The sequence below is a fragment of the Macrobrachium rosenbergii genome, chromosome 12 (assembly GCF_040412425.1).
Source record: "Macrobrachium rosenbergii isolate ZJJX-2024 chromosome 12, ASM4041242v1, whole genome shotgun sequence".
Taxonomy (NCBI): Eukaryota; Metazoa; Arthropoda; class Malacostraca; order Decapoda; family Palaemonidae; genus Macrobrachium; species Macrobrachium rosenbergii.
The window spans coordinates 94,109,058-94,129,057 of NC_089752.1; positions in this window are offsets into that span (position 1 = coordinate 94,109,058).

Sequence of the window (20,000 nt, forward strand, 5' to 3'; positions counted from 1 at the left end):
ATTTAATTGCAGACTTTTATTCAATTTTGTATAATAAAAAGGTAACAGGTGAAAAGATAAAAGAAATGTAAAGTACTGGTTAGATGATCGTTTTACCCTTAATAACAGTCCTTTTTAATTTCATAGAATTATGCTTAGCCTACTTATAATTCCCTTTCTCTTTTGATAAGTCAATTTCTCTCTTTGCAATGCTTAGCTGTAGCAATCAACATTTCTCCTCCGCTTCCAAGTGACCATTTCCTCTAAACTGCTGTGCTACGTTCTTTCAACAGGCGAACCTTTTACCATAGTACTCTCAAGCTTTCCCGGAATTTGCGAGCCAATGATGTCACCAAATTATAAGGAATTCCCGTCGTTTTGGAATTAAGAGTTTCCCTTTGTGACTCAGTCACAGCAAAACAAACGACTCTCTCTCTCTCTCTCTCTCTCTCTCTCTCTCTCTCTCTCTCTCTCTCTCTCTCTCTCTCTCTCTAGTGCATGATAAATAAAAAGAATGCCACTGATTTGTTTTGAATCAATTTACCAAGCTCACTGTGATCTGTACCCGATAATGATTTACTTGTTCTGTATAAAGGTTGCTAAACCATGTCACCTAATCAATAATGAAAGAAAACTTTAAGACCAATATTGAGAGAGAGAGAGAGAGAGAGAGAAGAGAGAGAGAGAGAGAGAGAGAGAGAGAGAGAGATTGAATTATGGTTGCCAAAACTAGCATCACAACATTTCTGTTATTGATGCCGCAATAAAAGTAACTAGGACTCTGAAAATAAATAAATTTGAAGGAAGTTTTACATAAATATTTAAAAATATATGTATAAATATATCTATAAATGCGTATATACTATACATACATACACACATATTGCGTATGTATATGATTTGAAATTTGTTGAGGAGGTCCGCCTCCTTAACCAATCCATAATTGTCCCTTACTACAATCCCCTCCGAGAATAGTAGGAAAGACAAAATGTCCATCTCTGTCACGTCCCCAAGAGAGGAACCTGTGTCTTAGATCCCCAAGACTGGGACATTCGGCCAGCAAATGTCTCACAAGGGCACAATACAGTTGTCGCAGAATGAAGGGTTTACACCTGTTGTCAAAAACTTACGAGTGAGTCTTGTATGTCCAATCCTTAGCCTGCACAACATTGTTTCTTGTCTCCTTGGCATATAGGGGTATGACCAAGGAGATACTGATGATTTGCTTCAATATTTAGCAGAGGGACTACAAAAATATTTTAATTTTCTGACCTACAAGAGGAAATACATGCTTACAAGCATGCTGTCAGCGGGAGATGACTTAAATGCTCTTATCGCCAATCATACTCTTCCATGATGAATTGGATTAAGCATTTTAAGGCTATTAGGCTTTGCTGGGGTGTACACTTCAAACCCATGAGTTGATTTTGAAAAGACCAAGCTTTGTTTTTGTCTCAGCATTTGAGTTTGGTTTAGCACCCCACAACTTTCAGAACATTCATTGCTTTCAAGCATTTCGTCTTAACATATTTCAGATGTGGAATCCAAGTCAGCTTGCTATTAAAACTCAACCCTAGAAACTTTGTTTCACCAAAACATGAAATTCTCTGCCCATGAATGAACAGATCTGGATCAGGATGTACTCCCCTTATACAGCACAAGTGCATGATTACCATTTTACTAGTTGACAACCTAAAACCATTCATCTCAACCCACTTTGTTATCAGTGCAGAGCTGCAAAACTATACATACAGGAAACCCTTCTGGTATAAGCAACCGTAGTTATTCCCAATGAGCTCTTAATCCCTGACAGTTCCACTGGGGAAAATGAATGAATTTTACTTTGATTTTGAATCTGCCAACCTGGAGTCCCTTTTGATTTCACCTTACTGCCCTGTTCAAGCTTTTTCCAGGAAGGAGACTGATTATTTATGGCTTCCTTCCTTTCAAAGTTGATGACAGTGCTGTTTCCATGGAGGAGGAACCTGCCGTAGATGGCACAACCTCCCCTGTATTATGGTTGTTGGGCACTTTTGATGGCTTCTTTGTCAAAGAAATATCAAGCTAAGGAGCACCAGACAAAGCTGGCACTGCCTGAGGAGAGGTGGAAGTTTCAGACTCAATTGGCACATCCTCTGAAGCGGCAGGTGCTCCAGTCAGAGCTGGTGTAGGCTCCAGGGAGATACAAGCACCAGATAGAGATAATGCAGCCTCCAAAGAGGCCGACGCACCAGGTGCAGCCTCAAGAGAGGCAGGATTGCCAAGTATATCTGGCACTGCCTCCGAATAGTCAGAAGCTCCAGAAACTACTGCCACCTCCTTAGTGCATTAGTACCTGAAGAAGAAGACTGTATGTCTTTGAAAGTTTTTACTTTGTAAATTTAAGAATCTGTAATTTAAACCATCCCGTCTTATTGAATCCTAACATACAAAATATATATCTGATACCATACTAAAGGATAAGAGCAATGATGAAATCATTCAATGACAGTGTAGGGTAACTGGCGTCAATAACCAGAAACTCCATAGCAACTCCAACCAACACCAAACATTAGAAGAATGTGGACAAAAGCTCTCATATGCTAAAGTGGGACTGTTCAGTGCACTCTTCTGAACCTTATGTCGCTGTGGCTAAGATAAAAGTAAAGTCCATTGATTTCTGAGGCCGCAAAATTTTCCTTTCAAGTTGAACGAGAGCAACTGCTTTCATTGGATTTTTTTTTCAGCTTTCAGTTGGGCACTGAGATATACGAACTGAAAACTGTGATGTGTTCCGCTCTGTGAATAAAACGCACATTCACGCACGCATACACACACATGAAAGGGTGTCCTTAGTTCCATTTTTCCATGCCGCGATCATTCTCAGCAATATACATCCAAAAATTAAATATCAGTCTCACACTACAGCTTCATTAAAACGAACACTATAATCAGTTCGGAAAGTACAGCTGGCGGTTGTTGTGCTTGAAACTAGATTACACAGAAGTATCAAATAATCTTATTTATTATTATTTTTTGCTTCACAATACCGTTATCAATCGACACAGCTAGAAGAAACATTTAGTTTCAAATTGCATGGCGCAAATTCCTTAAGAATGTGTCACAGCTAAATCCTCGTGATTTCAGAGAACCCCCCAAAAATTCTTCAGTAAATCTGCAAATACTATTTCATGTAGAAGACATTTTACATGGAATGAAGTCTTCCTCTTATTGAGTTTCAGGCTTGGGCTTGGTTGCTGAGGTGGATTTGGTTCGTAATGCATATTACATTTACTCTTCCATTTTCTGTTTCCAACTGTGTTTGATGAATAGGGTCCGTGGGTTTCAGCGGCATTCACAAATATGTTTAGGGTTTAGAGATATGTAGCCGTTTCTCTGTATCTGTCTCTTATAATTTAGTTGGCAAGTCTGAAATTTAATAATAATAATAATAATAATAATAATAATAATAATAATAATAATAATAATAATAATAATTGGAAAATACTCATGACCCTAGTCTTCAAACAAAGCAAAAATTCCACTGTTTTATAACAAAAAATATATCTAAAAATAAATATCTACATAGATCTTACGAGAATCTGTACGTTTCTCCTTCTCAAGGAAGCTCTTCGTTGGGTGAGTCGGTAGAGTTACGGACTGGATCTCGCTGGGCCGGAATTAGATTCCCCGGCCGGCTGATGAAGAGTTAGAGGAATTTATTTCTGGTGATAGAAATTCATTTCTCGCTATAATGTGGTTCGGATTCCACAATAAGCTGTAGGTCCCGTTGCTAAGTAACCAGTTGGTTCTTAGCCACGTAAAATAAGTCTAATCCTTCGGGCCAGCCCTAGGAGAGCTGTTAATCAGCTCAGTGGTCTGGTAAAACTAAGATATACGTTTTTTTCCTTCTCAAGGAAAATCGTCCAGATTCTCGAACGCTCTCTGTAGAGCTTATTTTTTGATATATTTGTACAGTTACATAACTATGGAATTGTTTCCCACGGTAATAATAATAATAATAATAATAATAATAATAATAATAATAATAATAATAATAATAGTGGCTGCTATATAATCCCAATCTTCACCATGCGTCATATGATCTTATCAGCGTTTAACAGGTATATTAGATTTCTTTGGCTGTGAAGCTGTATTATCATTTCGTCATTGGTTACCGCTCGCGTATCTAATAGCAATCATTAGGCCAGCATCAACTGGCACCGGGCTATTGCTTCTAACCCAGACCGCATGGCATATGAAAATTTGTCAGAGAAGAAGAGGAAAAAACTATGAATTAAAAAAAAAAACAGGAAATCGGGGACTGGTGTTGTTACAAACCACTTGGAATATCTTGGTGCCAGTTAATAAGGGGAACAATTCATAGCAGTAAGGTCCGGTAAAGTGATATAAAAGCCAGGGAAGAAAATACTAACACATAAAGGATGCAAGCGGGTCTATTGAGAATCCCTTTAGATTTCACAGGCCTTGGTAGCGGGATAAAAATTAGCAGAGAGAGAGGGAGAGAGAGAGAATCTTAGGAAAACTTTGGTAGTTAAGTAGCCTAAAAAAATTAACTTTCATTTCATAATTTAACTTTTTATTAGCTTTAACAGATTTGTGTAATTCGTATCAAAGCATATGTATATTTGGGTATATATTTTTATCTTCATTTATAGTTTTAATGAATTTTAGATAAATGTTTGATTTTAAGCGCTGAATGGCCATAGTTGTCCCAGTGTTTGGCATGTATGGCTAAAATTTATAAATCAGTCAATCAATCAATCAATCAATCAATCGGCCATTAAGTCGTAGAAGATCGACAATGGAACGAGGAACTGCAATGGGAGAGAAAGGGCAGTTACCACAAGCTTCCTCCCCTGATAGGCTTGGAAAAATGTCTAGTTCATCGTCAGAGAAGATTCTCCAGTGATGTTGAGATAAGGGCTTGGTGGAGTTTAGTTTAGCGTCTGGTGTTGCAATTCTGCTGGTGTTGTGGTAGTAGGTACTTCAACTGGTTCAGCCTGCACTCCGAGTCCAGTATTGGATCTACCGCTAGTATAGACGATTGAGCTTCTGCTAAATATATTATTGTTGCTGATTCTGTCGCTCCCGATACTTGTCTGTGTAAAAGAGCCTTTAAATTGGAATCGACACTGGAGCTTGCAAGTTTTGGACTTCAGAGTCATAAGTAGTATCTATAGGTATATACCAGTCTCGTGGTAGACACTGTATATTCCACAAATGGGTTTTATTGAACACTGCTCTGCCAGTTCCAGGTCTCTGGCAACTGAAGGCCCCAAGGGCTCTGATACGTATTTTTCCAGGAGAAAAGTTCCCCAAATGAGATGGCCAACTTTGACGGGAACGCACATACAAGGAGAGAGAGAGAGAGAGAGAGAGAGAGAGAGAGAGAGAGAGAGAGAGAGGTACGTGCAAAAGTATTGCCTATTTCAAGGAATAAAAACAAATGCATATCAGTGCTTAAGTTACAATAATAATATTTAGTTGAATAATTTCAACCTTTTGTTTTTGATAAAAACATCAAGCTGAAAACAAAACAGTTAAGGATTACCCACTATGAAGACATTGCCATGTTTTCATACGTAATGTTTCCATTAAATAACTGCACAAATATTAATTTGCGTTAACTAATTCAATTTTGAAAGTTCACCCGAACTAATATCTGCTCATACACGTTTCAAAACAATTCTGAAGTGAAAAAAATATAAACTCATTTGCTGTATTTAGGAAACTACAGTCGTAAATGAGAAAAAAAGCTGTATTTATACGCTTTAAAAACTCAGATCCTTTTCAATCCCACATTTTTAAAAGGGCATCTCTCTCTCTCTCTCTCTCTCTCTCTCTCTCTCTCTCTCTCTCTCTCTCTCTCTCTCTCTCTCTCTCTGTGATGGACTGTCTCACGTTTAAGTGAAATCTCTAATAAAACCTTTCACATCTCAAGGCTTCTGCATGACGAAGTGCGTCGTAAAGTTCATGAAAAGAAGTCAAAGAAGTTATTGATTAAGGCCAAGTCAGTAAGAACTGGAAACATCAATAGCAAGTCTGACTTATATGAAAGACTCTGTTGGAGTTTCTAAATAGTCTATAGATTAAATTACTAAGTACAAATTCCTTTTTTTTATTTAACTTGCTGTTGGGTTGCTCAACGCCCCCTCTAATCAGTTAGGACATCCTCACTAAGTATTATCAAGTTCCTCTTTGGACTGGTCGGTACCGTTCTCTGCTAGCACTTTGCTGGCCCACGTTCGAGTCTCCGGCCGGCCAATAAAGAAATAGAGGAATTTATTTCTGGTGATAGAAATTAATTTCTCGTTGTAATGTGGTTCGGATTCCACGGTAACCAATTGGCTCTTAGCCACGTAAAATAAATCTAATCCTTCGGGCCAGCCCTAGGAGAGCTGTTAATCATCTCAGTGGCCTGGTTAAACTAAGGTATACTTAACTTTACATAAGTATTATCTCATCCGCTATATGTCCTAAATTTAAAGTTTATTTATTTATTTTTTTTTTGTCTGTTTTGATAAGACATCATTTTATGATTATGGCTGTATTTCTCTTGCAGCACTGTGCCATAATAACGTTCCACGTGACTTAAAACCCTAAACCATAGGCTTTCAATGCGAAGTATAGACTCGTCATCTATGCAAACCGTGTATGACAAGAACCAGTATGTCTAAGGAATGCAGGTTATTGATCGCATAGCAATTATCACGAATCCTTGGGAAGTAATTTACACTTAAATACTGTATAAGGAATTTCATACTGAATTTGTAATAATATCATAAAACCTCCTATGAACAAAATCAAATAATATATACAGACGGTTACGTTTCCAAAATATATTAAATTATTATGACTTGTTTATATTCTTCAGACATTAAAATTCCTGTTTCACATAAATTAGTCATTTGATTTCTTTTATAATGAAAAAAAACTTCATTATCAAGGAAATTCGCTACTTTTAAAGTTAGATGCCTTGTGGACTGCCCCCGGTTCATTTGGTAGGGAAGAAATAACCTTCCCTCCACATGACTCATTCTTCCGAGGACCTGGCTTTTGACGGGTAGAATAACATAAGGGAAGAATTTAAACTTATATGGTTGAATAGACTGGAAGGAAGGATATGAAGGATATGAGAACACAAGGGAGGTTAGGAGAAGGATAGGAGGGTGGATAAGGGATTCCTTTATCTTGAAGAAAGTTCATCGAATATTTCAAAAGCTCCAGTTGTCCTCCTGCGCTGCATAGGTTTACATGTCTTAGGTGTGGTATTTAAAAGGGCTCTTGTCAGTCAAACTCAAACCATCTATTCTCGAGGCAACACTGATAAATAATCATAATTGCAATGACATAACTCTCTCTCTCTCTCTCTCTCTCTTTCTATATATATATATCTATATATATATATATATATATATATATATATATATATATATATATATATATATATATATATGTGTGTGTGTGTGTGTGTGTGTGTGTGTGTGTGTGTGTGTATTTAAATACGGTATAAGGAATTTCATACTAAATTTGTGCTAGTATCATAAAACCTCCTGCAGGCAATTACCCGACATGTCAAAGTATGTCTTTTTCTGTGACAGTATTGCAACAATACTCATGATAAAGATGCTTGTATATACGGATTAATCACATTCTGTTCGCCTTCTTTCTGTTCAGCGTCCAAATCTCATCATCATTAACATGTAGGGTAATCTCTACTGTCGTTAAGAGTAACAGAGACAATTGGATATAAATAGCAAACCTGGAAAGGAATTTCAGATAACACTGATAGTAGGTTGAATTACGCAGGAGCAGTAGAAGTGGTAGTTGTCTTAATATTAGTGGAAATAGAGCTAAATCTTGATAATGATCGTTTACTCCTCCAATTCTCTTCTGTCTCCCCAATCCTCAACTCCTCCTCCTCCTCCTCCTCCTCCTCCTCCTCCTCATCATCATCATCATCATCATCATCAGCATCATCATTGTTATCAATATTAACAATTTGTCAATTACAGCGAGAAATTCCTTATATCTATCAGAACCCTTGGAGACAGAACCCAGACCTTGGCCAAATAATCACTGATAGGCCTGGACCCACGATTTAAATGTAACCCTTAAAATCATTCATAGAAATAAAAGATCACATATGTTAGAATCCAGTCCATCCGAGCAACCATTTGTGAAACGAAGTAAACGGAAGACTACGTTTTCCCGTGAATTTTCACCATCCATAAAATAGAACTTCCAAGTTTATTCATGAAGTCTTTTGCAGTAATCCTATATTGCGTTTCCGCATCCGAATGCATTGTCGGTCCAAAGAATTCCTGACATCTCTTGCTACTCATTACTCATTTCAGCGTGAAGATAACGCTAGGCCACGTATCGCCACTTGCGGAGTCTTCCTATTGGCACTCAATGTCGTATTCGGTGTACGTGATTTACATTACATTGCATAAGCAGTTCTTATCACATTAACGCAGGAAGGTCAGATGGGTTATCTAATGCATATCTTTCTTTCTCATGCTTTGGCAATAAGATTTAGTGTGTTAGGTTCCTAACCTGCTCAGCTATTTCTATTTACGTTTTAAGGCGAACTTGTCGTTTCATTGTCATATGATATTATATTTTAATTTTCAAAAAGTTAATTTTCAGTCTGTGGCCCCATTCTCACAAAAAAACCAGGTTTGCTATCTTTTGTAATCAGGTCTTTTAAACAACGTCTGGATATTTTAATATTAACTCTCTCTCTCTCTCTCTCTCTCTCTCTCTCTCTCTCTCTCTCTCTCTCTCTCTCTCTCTCTCTCTCTCTCTCTCACAAACGTTAAAGAATAATTTACCCCATTGCAACAAATAAATCAATTATCCAGTGGATGGACATATCGGGAAAGTCTGAATAATAATATCTGTAAACAGTGTTCACTGTCACTCTTTCATGAAAGCTATGTTTTATGAAAAATATTTTTCTGTGAATAATTGACAGACAAGTTTTTTTCATAAAACAATCGGTAATAAACTGCATATTGGTGTTTCGGAAGACGTCACACATATGACGTAACATTTTTAGACTAAAGGAAATTTTTAATGATATTTCCATTTCCTCTAGTATATATATATATATATATATATATATATATATATATATATATATATATATATATATATATCTATTTTCTCCTATTTTCATTGTATACATCGTGATATTTTATTTATGACTGAGAAGAATACAACTAAATATATATATATATATATATATATATATATATATATAAATCTATTTTCTCCTTCATTTTTATTGTATATACATCGTATATATATATTTTATTTTCCTGACTGAGATAGAATATATATATAAATATATATATATATATATATATATATATATATATATATATATATATATATATATATATATATTAGAGCAGCAATGGATGAGTGGAATGTGGAATCTCTTCTAAGTCTTATTTGGAATTCATTTGTAGAGGCAGTGAGGCGAGTGATATACAGCGACTAGGTATATACTTATTTATTAATCAAAACTCTGGACATGTCATTAACAATCGCGAGCAGAAAAGTAAGATTTAACATGAGAACAAGAAGGACATACAACTGGGAGAAAGTGTTTTCTCACACATGAAAAAGACTGTTTCCTTGTATATGCTATGGAAGACAATATGATAATTTACATATGGCTTGAAAGCTGACGTATTTTTACATTTGTACACAGTTGCATTTTTATGTATAGGAGACTGTGTCTGACGAGAATACATAATAAACATTTTTTTCTACAGCTTGTCCCAGGTCTGTCTTTCTGGCGACCACATGTCAGAGGTCGGCCCTTGTGGTTGGTCTTCATTTCATGCTTCTGGTAGCATCTGCCTGAAGGGCCCCAGCATGGGGATGCCTACAGTACTCCCCTCACAAAGAGGAGGCTCAGGTGAGAGTCCTGATTTCTGGCAGGTATCCTGGGCGAAGCCTGTTGATCAATAGCCAGGTCTCTCTTCCATCCACTGACATTTGGTAGGCTTTGTCTCTTCCCTGCAAGATTTTGTGGGGGCCGAGTAGTCAGGTGATAGTGTGGGATGAGTAATCAGGTGATAGTGGGGGTCGATGGGTGTCTACTCTTAAGAATGCGTGGCTCTCCAGATCAAGTTCTTCCGGGATGTATTTTCTGGCTTTGTCATATGTCATTTTCACTGGCATTATTTGTGTTAATGCTCTACAGATGTTGGAGAAGGTGGTTGGGTCTGTTGGGACTTGAAAAATGTCTTCTGGAATTGCGAAGGACTGTCCATAAATTGCTTCTGCAGGTGACGCATTGAATGCTGCATGGCAATTCTTTTTTTGCACCTCCCATCTTGGCATTTGGCTGTCAGTGCTTCTTTCAAATATCGGTGGAACCACTCTATCATGCCGTTTACCTCTGGGTTGTATGCTGTCGTGTGTTGTATTTTTTGCCCCGAGACTGGCAGTGAGGGCATGCCTTAAGGTAGATGTGAAGTTTGCTCCTCTATCGCTGGTAATGTACTCAGAAACTCTGTATCTGCTAACTCAGCTTATTAAGGCTCTATCATAATTTTCTGCATCTGTTGCTTGATGTGTTACCTCAGGCCATGTGGTGTTCTGATCGATTATTGTGAAGAGGTATCTGTACCCCTCGGAGGTGGGTAGGGGGCCTAAACTGTCGACTTGGATGTGGGCCAGTCGTTGCTGTGTTGTCTGGAACTCTCTTATCCCCGTTTCTGTGCCTTGTTACTTTTGAAGTTTGGCAGGGGAGGCATTCTCTTGCCAACTTTTTAATGTCTGCCTTCATTTCCCACCAGAGATACTTCTCCAACAGGATTCATGCAGTAGATCGGCCTGAAAGTGGGATAGGTTTTGGGCAAGGTTTAAAGCTGTCTCTCTTAACCCCAGTGATAAGCATGGGCTAGGGCATCCGGTACTTGTCTCGCAGACGGTGGTCGTCTCTCCATCATTGATAGTCAGGTCACTCCACGTCAGGGTGGGGTTCTCCTGCTGAAATCGCTGCAGGTCCATGTCATCCTTTTGCGCCGATGCTATTTTGGGATATGATATCCTGATCTGCATGGTGTTAATAGTGTTTCAGGAAAGGGCATCTGCTCTGCTGTTGGAGGAGCTCTTTTGGAGAAGGCGTGGATCAGGAGTTGGTGGTCTAACTGCACAACGAATTTTTGCCATTCTAGCATGTGTCAGAAGTGGCGGATGGCTCTGTGGACTGCCAGCAGCTCTCTTCGTTAGGGTGAGGGACCTATGGGGTAAAGGAAAGATTAGTGTGGCAGCGGAGGTGATTGCTTTTTTGGCTGATATGAAAGCTTTATCTTGTTTTTCAGACCAACATAAATTTTATTGCAGCAAGGTTGGGAATGAACCAGTTGTACTAGTTGATCATTCCCTTGAATTTCTGAATTGCATTGATTGTTGTCAGCTTTGGGAAGTGAGTGATTGCTTGGACCTTCACCAGGAGGGGCTTAACACCATCAGGGCTGATTTGGTGGCCCAGGAATTCTACTGTTGATTTTGCCCATTCGCATTTGTCCTCCCGGACAATGAGCCTATTTTCTTTGAGTATTTTGTGGATCCATCTGATGTCTTTCATGTGTTGTTGGAAGTTGGGGTTGAATATCAGAATGTCGTCAATGTAGACGACGCAGAAGGGTAGGTGGCCAGGACTTTGTCCATCAGATGTTTGAAGGTCACACCTGCGTTGCGAAGGCTGGAGCAGCTATAGTTGAATAAGTATGTGCTGAAAGGGGTGATGATGGCAGTCTTTTCTATGTCCTCCTTCCCGACTGGAACTTGGAAATACCCCTTCATCAGGTCGATCTTCATAAGTAATTTGGTGCCCTCCATCTGATTTGTAACATCACCTATGTTCGGCAGTTGGTACCTGTCAGGTACTGTTTTATGTTAAGTCGTCAGTAGTCGCCACATAGTTGCCATGTGCCATCAGTTTTTGGTACTATAAGGAGGGGAGAAGCCCATGGGCTGGAGGCTTTTTGGCATATTCCTTCCCATTCCATGTCCTGGGAAGCTCGTTTAGCATAGACGAAGTTGTCTGGGGCCACGTGTCTGAAACGGGCATGTACCGGGGAACCCTCAGTGACTATGTGATGCTGGACGTTGTGCTTTGTGGGTTTGGTCAGGTCGTGCTGCAGGTCATCCTTAAATACCTCCAGAAACTCCTGTAGGAGGCAATGTATCTCTAGTGCTGGGGTCGGAGTGAGTGTGGGTATGGGGGCAGGTTGTGAGATCAGCTGCTGTCTTGCTATGTCCACTAGCATGTTGTGATGAACATCCAGTTGTATTTCTTTCCATGGAATGACAAATTTATTGTCCATTTCCCATATATTTTTAGAGGGGCCTTACTGGCAGTGGACACCTGGAGAGTGCTGGGGGTGGGATTGAGGCATTCATGTGGGTTGGCTGGCACAATCAATTTGCATGTGCCGGTGTCAACAAGGAACTCCATGTTTGATCTCTCGTCATTGATGAAGAAACATGTTGAGCCTTTCTGCCCGTACCTGGAAAAAAGACAGCGACAGGCAGAATTGTTACCCCCTAAGAGGCAAGCCATCTGCCCAGAGCTGACTGTTAATTGTTTTGTTGATTGGTTGGCAGTGACCTGCTTGCATGTTTTTTGACATGAGGCAGCTGCTTTCGCTTTTTTGGGCTTCACTCCTGAACCTCCAGTAGTAGAAGCATATGACCTTGGGACGTTCTCCTCTTTGGGCTTGTACTTTGGCTTGTTCTCCATCCTGAAGCTTCGGAAGCAATGTATGGGGGCGGCAGGGCCCTCTGTCTCACTGTCCATCTCTGTATCACTCTGCTGCTGTGGCTGTGGGGCGGCAGCTGGTACAGGTGGTTGTGTGGACTCTGTTGACTTGTGGGCCAAGTGGACAGTGTCATACATTTTCAGGAACTCGTCGAGGGGCATGGTCAATGTGTTGGGGATGACCGGGACTGTTCGGCGGGGTAATTTTGTGAGTAAGATCTCTCTCACAAGGTCCAGTGTGGTTTCTGGGTGGCCATCGGTGGCGGCTATCATCACTAGCCGCTGCAGCTGCTTGTAGATGTGCGATGGCCGCTGGTCTCTTATTGCTGCCCCTACATTGTCTGGGACCTTCCTAGCTCTGAGGGCGGGCAGAATGCTGAAGGACAGCCTTACTTGGTCCTTCAGTCTGTTGTTTGGCAAGCCATTCTGCGATTTGCTTGAAGACATGGTCTGGCAGGAACTTGAGGACGTTGTCGGCTTTGAGGGATGAGGAGGAGATCTTAGACCTGAAGATGGTCTCCGCTCTGAAGAACCAGGCCTCTGGGTTGTGGGTTGTGAAGAGCAGTAGGCGGATGCTTGCAGCTTCGGCATTTTCGCTGGATATGCTAGTGCTGGCGGTGTTAGCAGTGTCGCTTATCTTCGGGTCACCAGTGTAGAGGCAGCGAGGCAAGTGGTATACAGTGACTAGTTAAATACTAAATTTATTAACCAAAACTCTGGACATGTCATTAACTATCGTAAGCAGAAAAGTAAGATTTAAACTGAGAACAAGAAGGGCATACAACTTGGAGGAAGTGTGTTTTCTCACACATGAAAAAGACTATTTCCTTGTATATGCCATAGAAGACAATATGTTACATATGGCTTGAAAGCTGAATGTTTTTACATTTGAACACAGTTGTGTTTTTATGCATGGGCGACTGTGTCTGACAAGAATACATAATAAACGTTTCTACAGCCTGAACCTGGTCTGTGTTTCTGGCTACCATGTGTCAGAGGTCAGCCATCGTGGTCAGTCTTCATTCAACGTTTCTGGTGGACTTTGCCTGGAGGGCCCCAGCTGGGGGGCACTACACATTTCTGCAGGAACACTAAGACTGCTAACTAGAATTTACTTAAAATGTGTGGTGGGCAAATGAAGAAAAAGAATGCAGTTTCAGTTTTATATTATCATTTAAGGTTTTATACGTTTCCACCCAAGAAAGCTGCTTTCAGAGTCGTGTAGCTGCTGAAATCTAGTGGCTATGAGAGTGCACTGAAGTCTTGGAGTTTTTCCCATTTTTGAGAGAGAACGAATCTCTATTTGTTTTACTCATGCCGTATGCTCTGCTCTTTTCTCCTCAAATCTCTGATTTTCCAAAGCACGATTGGAAGTGCATAATATCACAAACATACATATTCTTGCATCATACAGGTATATTCAACATGCATCTATATCCCTACTCGCCCTCGATCCAACTTCTGATGAACCACGCTTGGTTTACCCTTATGATTGCTAACATCACTTCTCACGGGTCAGTGATATAACTAAGTGTTTCTCTAATCACTGCCAAATGTTGTTTCGAAGGTTACAGTTTCTCACGGCCAGTAAATCTGTTTAAGCGTTTTTCTAATTGCTGCTGTTAATTGAGCATTTCTTTGATCACTGCCATTAACTAACTGCCAAACATTGTTTGAAGGACAAGCCACTTGTCTCAAGATCACTCTCTTTCCTAAGATCCCTGTTAGTCTCGAATGTTAAGTTAGCATACCTCTAATTACTGGAAAATGTCGTTCGAAGCACTCTCTAATCACTGCCAAGTGTCGTCAAAGAACATGCACACTCTTCGTATAATCACCGTTTCCTAGGATCCCTGTTATGTGTGTGTGTATATATATATATATATATATATATATATATATATATATATATATATATATATATATATATATATATATATATATATATATATATTATATATATATATATATATATATATATATATATATATATATATATATATATATATATATATATATATATATATATATATATATATATATGTAAATATTTGCATATATATATTTATATTTATACACATATATATATGTGTATATATATATATATATATATATATATATATATATATATATATATATATATATATATATATATATATATATATATGTGTGTGTGTATATATATATATGTGTGTGTGTGTGTGTGTGTGTGTGTGTATAAAAATATGTATGTGCACACTGTTTCCTGGGATCCATGTAAAATCACTGTTTATATATATATATATATATATATATATATATATATATATATATATATATATATATATATATATATATATATATATATATATATATATATATATATATATATATATATATATATATATATATATATATATATATATATATATATATATATATATATATATATATATATATATATATATATATTATATTTCACAGAAGAAAAACACTGTTTTTACCATGCATAGGTGACCAGCTCTCTGTTTCATGCCTTAGAATTACATCTATTTACTTATTTTTACTAGTCTGAATGAACATTAGAACAAACTTCAGCCTCTATGTGTCAAAAGAAGCAAGGAAGTAACTGGCCATTCTTGTTTCACTTTCAAGAAACCTTCGAGAGTTCCCTCACCAATATGCGAACAAACAATTAACAAAGCCTGATACAAAAAAACTTGCTCCCAAACTTTTGCTCGAGGTGACTTTCGCGCAGTACTTCCATGATGATCTGCAAACAAAAACGAGCCTTGAGACAACAGAGATGGGAGAGGTGCCAGCAAGAGAGTAAACAAGAGACCTTTTTTCGAGATATCTTCTCAGGGCTGGGATATTTTTCGACAACTCGAAGAGTGACGAGACCAAACAGTCACATAATTAGACGAGATGAAATCCCTTCACTAGGTAAAGAAACCGTTGACTAACAGAACCATCAGCGTCATCATGAGAATCAGTGTTGCTAACAGTTGACCTGAAGTGTGAAGTGACATTTTTTCCAAACATTTTGGAGTTATCTGGGTATTTCTTTCAGCTGATTACTGTTTTATCTACTTTTTTGTATACTGTTCGACTTCATAAACTATATGGGTTAGGATTAATAAGTTAAGTATACCTTAGTTTTACCAGACCACTGAGCTGATTAACAGCTCTCCTAGGGCTGGCCCGAAGGATTAGACTTATTTTACGTGGCTAAGAACCAATTGGTTACTAAGCAACGGGACCTACAGCTTATTGTGGAATCCGAACCACATTATAGCGAGAAATGAATTTCTATCACCAGAAATAAATTCCTCTAACCCTTCATCAGCCGGCCGCGGGAATTGAACTCCGGCCCATCGAGTGACAGTCTGAAGCTCAACCGAGTCGGCCAACAAAGGGCTTATTAGGATTAATAGGCTACTGTGCCGTTGTCAATGTAATATTCTGATTACCGGGATTCTAAAGATCTCGTGTTTTATTTTGGAGTTCTGAAATCATGTGAGGAACGCCGAGGGAATTGCTGAAAATGACCAATCAGTCGACCCGGTTTTGAATAGTAACTACTTGGGAGTATCCTTCAGGATCTTGAGTTAAATACTAAGACTTTCCTCTTGGCGTGATGTCACGGTCCAATCCCCTTCCCACCCACGGGTTTTTTCACTAATGGGGACGCCTATATCTTCCAGACGGTTAATTGCTTCCCCGAGTCTAATACTGTACTTTACGGCAATATTTCTTGTCTAGGATTTCCCTAGAAATACAACAATAACAATATCGCGTAAAGAAAATAAATATCGTGAAAGAACGGGTTCCCAAGACCCACTTTATGTTGCCTTCCTTATCGAGAATAATCTCACTATGGAAGCTATCGTGAACCCAATAAAAAACGCAAAATAATACAGAGATCCTGAAAGTCGAACCAGTAACATTAAATTCCAGCTGTAAACCGCCACTTAATAGTACTTGCGCGAAGCACAGTACGTAGTTTGGTAGGAGTATTTTTTTTTCTAAATTCTCGTTGTTTCGAAAGTGGTTTGTGCGTTGGTTTATGGCTGCTGTTCAGTAAAAAAAAAAAAAAATGCTAGGGTAACATTCTTCATTTGAAGCATAGAAGGGTTCTTTACATTAATATCAACGAAAATCATGACATATGAAGAAATTATGATAGAACTTGCCAATTTTTCAGTAACCCTAAATAAGGAATGACCTAAGGAAGTGATGTCTTGTCTGATAATTAGAAGTATCATTTACAGAATAACAGCTTTATTACAAATCAGTTTTTTTGCTGAATAGTTCATGTTAATGAAAAATATAAAATGATGAAAGAAAATCAGACTTTGTAAGTGTTTTCCGAATGCCATGAACTGCCGCAGCAAAATATTCTTCGCAGCCGAAAAGTCCAAGAGCCTGCGTTGTATTGAATGCAACCAGAGCCAAAAGCTGGAGGGCGAACAGCATTCTGATGAGGCCACGTGAAATCTTGCTTGGACTTTATTCTTATGAATCACTTTTAGCTGCTCTCGCCCGTCTGTCTACATTTGCATATGAGCTTGTTGGCGTCTGCTACTCGTGCTGGAACCTGGGGCTTTTGTCTCCCCTACCCTCCCAATCCCCTACCTACCCCGCCCCACCTGGGACGGACAAACAGGTTTGCAGGAGGAGGGTGGATGTCTCCCCTACCCTCCTGTTCCCCTACCTACCACTCCCCACCTGGGGTGGACAAACTGGTTGCAGGGGGTGGGTGGCTGTGTCATGTCTCCCTTACTATCACCTGGGGAGGACAAACAAGATCAGATCCTCTCGGATTTTATGATTATAGGCGAGCTTGGCACACGCTACGGGTGCTGGAACCTGGCACTGCTGTCTCCCCTACCCTCCTGATTCCCTACCTACCCCACCCCCACCGCCACCTGGGCTGGACAAACATGTTTGCGGGGGGAGGGTGGATGTCTCCCTTACCCTCCCGTTCCCCTACCTAACCCGCCCCCACCTGGGACGGACAAACTGGTTTGCAGGGGTAGGTGGCTGTGTCATGTTTCCCCTACTGTCACCTGGGGGAGGACAAACAAGATCCACTCAGATGTTTTTATTATAGATTGGTAATCAAAATGACTTTTCCATTACACGTATTTTTCACTATTGTATAATTATTGTTATATTTTTCCTAAGACTAAATTAATCTCTAATAAGTGCTTACATTTTTTCTTTTTTATTATTTTGAAAAACAACATGCATGTATTTTAGCTGTTAGTCTTAATTGCCTGTCCTGTTGTACATAGTGGTAATTAGAAATTTTTATTAATGATTTTTTTCACTATTGCATTTTGACTGCTATTTTTTCCTTAGGTGAAAATCACCAGTAAGAAGTGTTTACCTTTTCCCTTTTATTCTTTTGAAAAATTAATTACCCCTATTACTAATTTTTCACTATTGTATTCTACTTGTTATTTCTTTTTCTTAGACAAAAATAATTTTTGATAAGGGTTTACACATATCTCCATTTTTTTTTTGGAAAACTGCATGCATGTATTTTAGCTGTTAGCCTCACTCGTCTGTCCATGCATAAATGGTAGTATTTAAAAATGTTTTATTTTATTATTCATATTTAATAAGTGTTTACATTTGTCTTGAAAAAAGAAAAACAGCATGCTTGTATTTTAGCTGTTAGCCTCACTTGTTTGTCTTTATGCCCATGGTGGAAATGAAAAATATTATATTATATTATATTATATTATATTATATTATATTATATTCTTATTGTCTTTTTTTATAATAGACAAAAATCGCTGTTAATAAGTGTTTCTATCGTTTTCTTTTTGTTTTCAACTTACTGTATGTATTGTAGCTGTTAGCCTCATTTGTTCGTCTATACATACATGGTAGTATTTAAAAGTATTCTTCTTCTATTATTTATATTTTTCGTTATTGTATTTTAGTTGTTATTCGTTCTTTCCTTAGTAAAAAAAATCTCCTTTAAAAAGTTTTTTTTTTTTTATTTGATAAACAACGTGCTGTCATTTTTGCTGAAAGGTAATCAACATATCTATTAGGTTCCAATTGTAATTCGAGGCATTTTGCAATTTAATTCCTATGGTACAGTGCCATAAGGCTGGGATTCCAAGCCTAACTTCGAAAATGCACAATTATTGAATATTCTGTTAAAAGAAAACTATCCAGTACGATTTATGTAAGGGATCATTTCATATTCAGTACACGTCAAATTTCGAACTGTAATTTGTATGAAACTTTGTGATCGTAGTTACTGTAAAGAAACCTTAAGGAATTCCAAGTGTTTGCGTCATTGTAACACCAATCACCATCTGACGTGTTTAGAGAAATAGGTTAGTGACAAACCAAACAGGGCTTCAGCTCAGGGAAGGTGATGAGTTTGGTTTGACCATGACAATGAGCAAGTAATATGAAAGCAAATTTGATAATCATTGTGAATAAATTGTCTATTCCTTTTCTCGTCCCTTGCCTTCGCAAAAACAATTAAACCTCAAATTTTGATTCACAATAATGTATTTTCACGTACACGAAAAACATACAAGATAACTGTTGACTCAGTTTCTTACAAGTCCCTTCTTTTCTTATATTAAAAAAACTAAATTTACATGGTACCTCGCAGCCTGTCACCCGATGATTTCCCAGAGGTTTGTGCTAAAATTTAATCTGTCATTGTGGAAAGAAAATATGAAGAAATTCGTTGCGTTTTCACTTTACGTTTTGTTTACGATTAAAGGAATATGAAATTTATGCAACTGACTGTTGATTTTATAGAGTCCCTTTTTTTTTTTAATTTAACAATTCACGTGATGAACATCGAAAAATTATTATGACTAATCTTAGCACTTTATGTTATACCCAGTGAAGCATTAAAGCAACGATATATATACAGTATATATATATATATATATATATATATATATATATATATATATATATATATATATATATATATATATATATATATATATATATATATATATATATATATATATATATATATATATATATATATATATATATATATATATATATATATATATATATATATATATATATATATATATATATATATATATATATATATATATATATATATATATATATATATATAAAAATATATATCTGACTCTATCTATCTATCTATATTTATCTATCTGTCTATCTCTATCTATCTATATATATTGCATGTTGACCACTTATGTATACTACTATGTATACA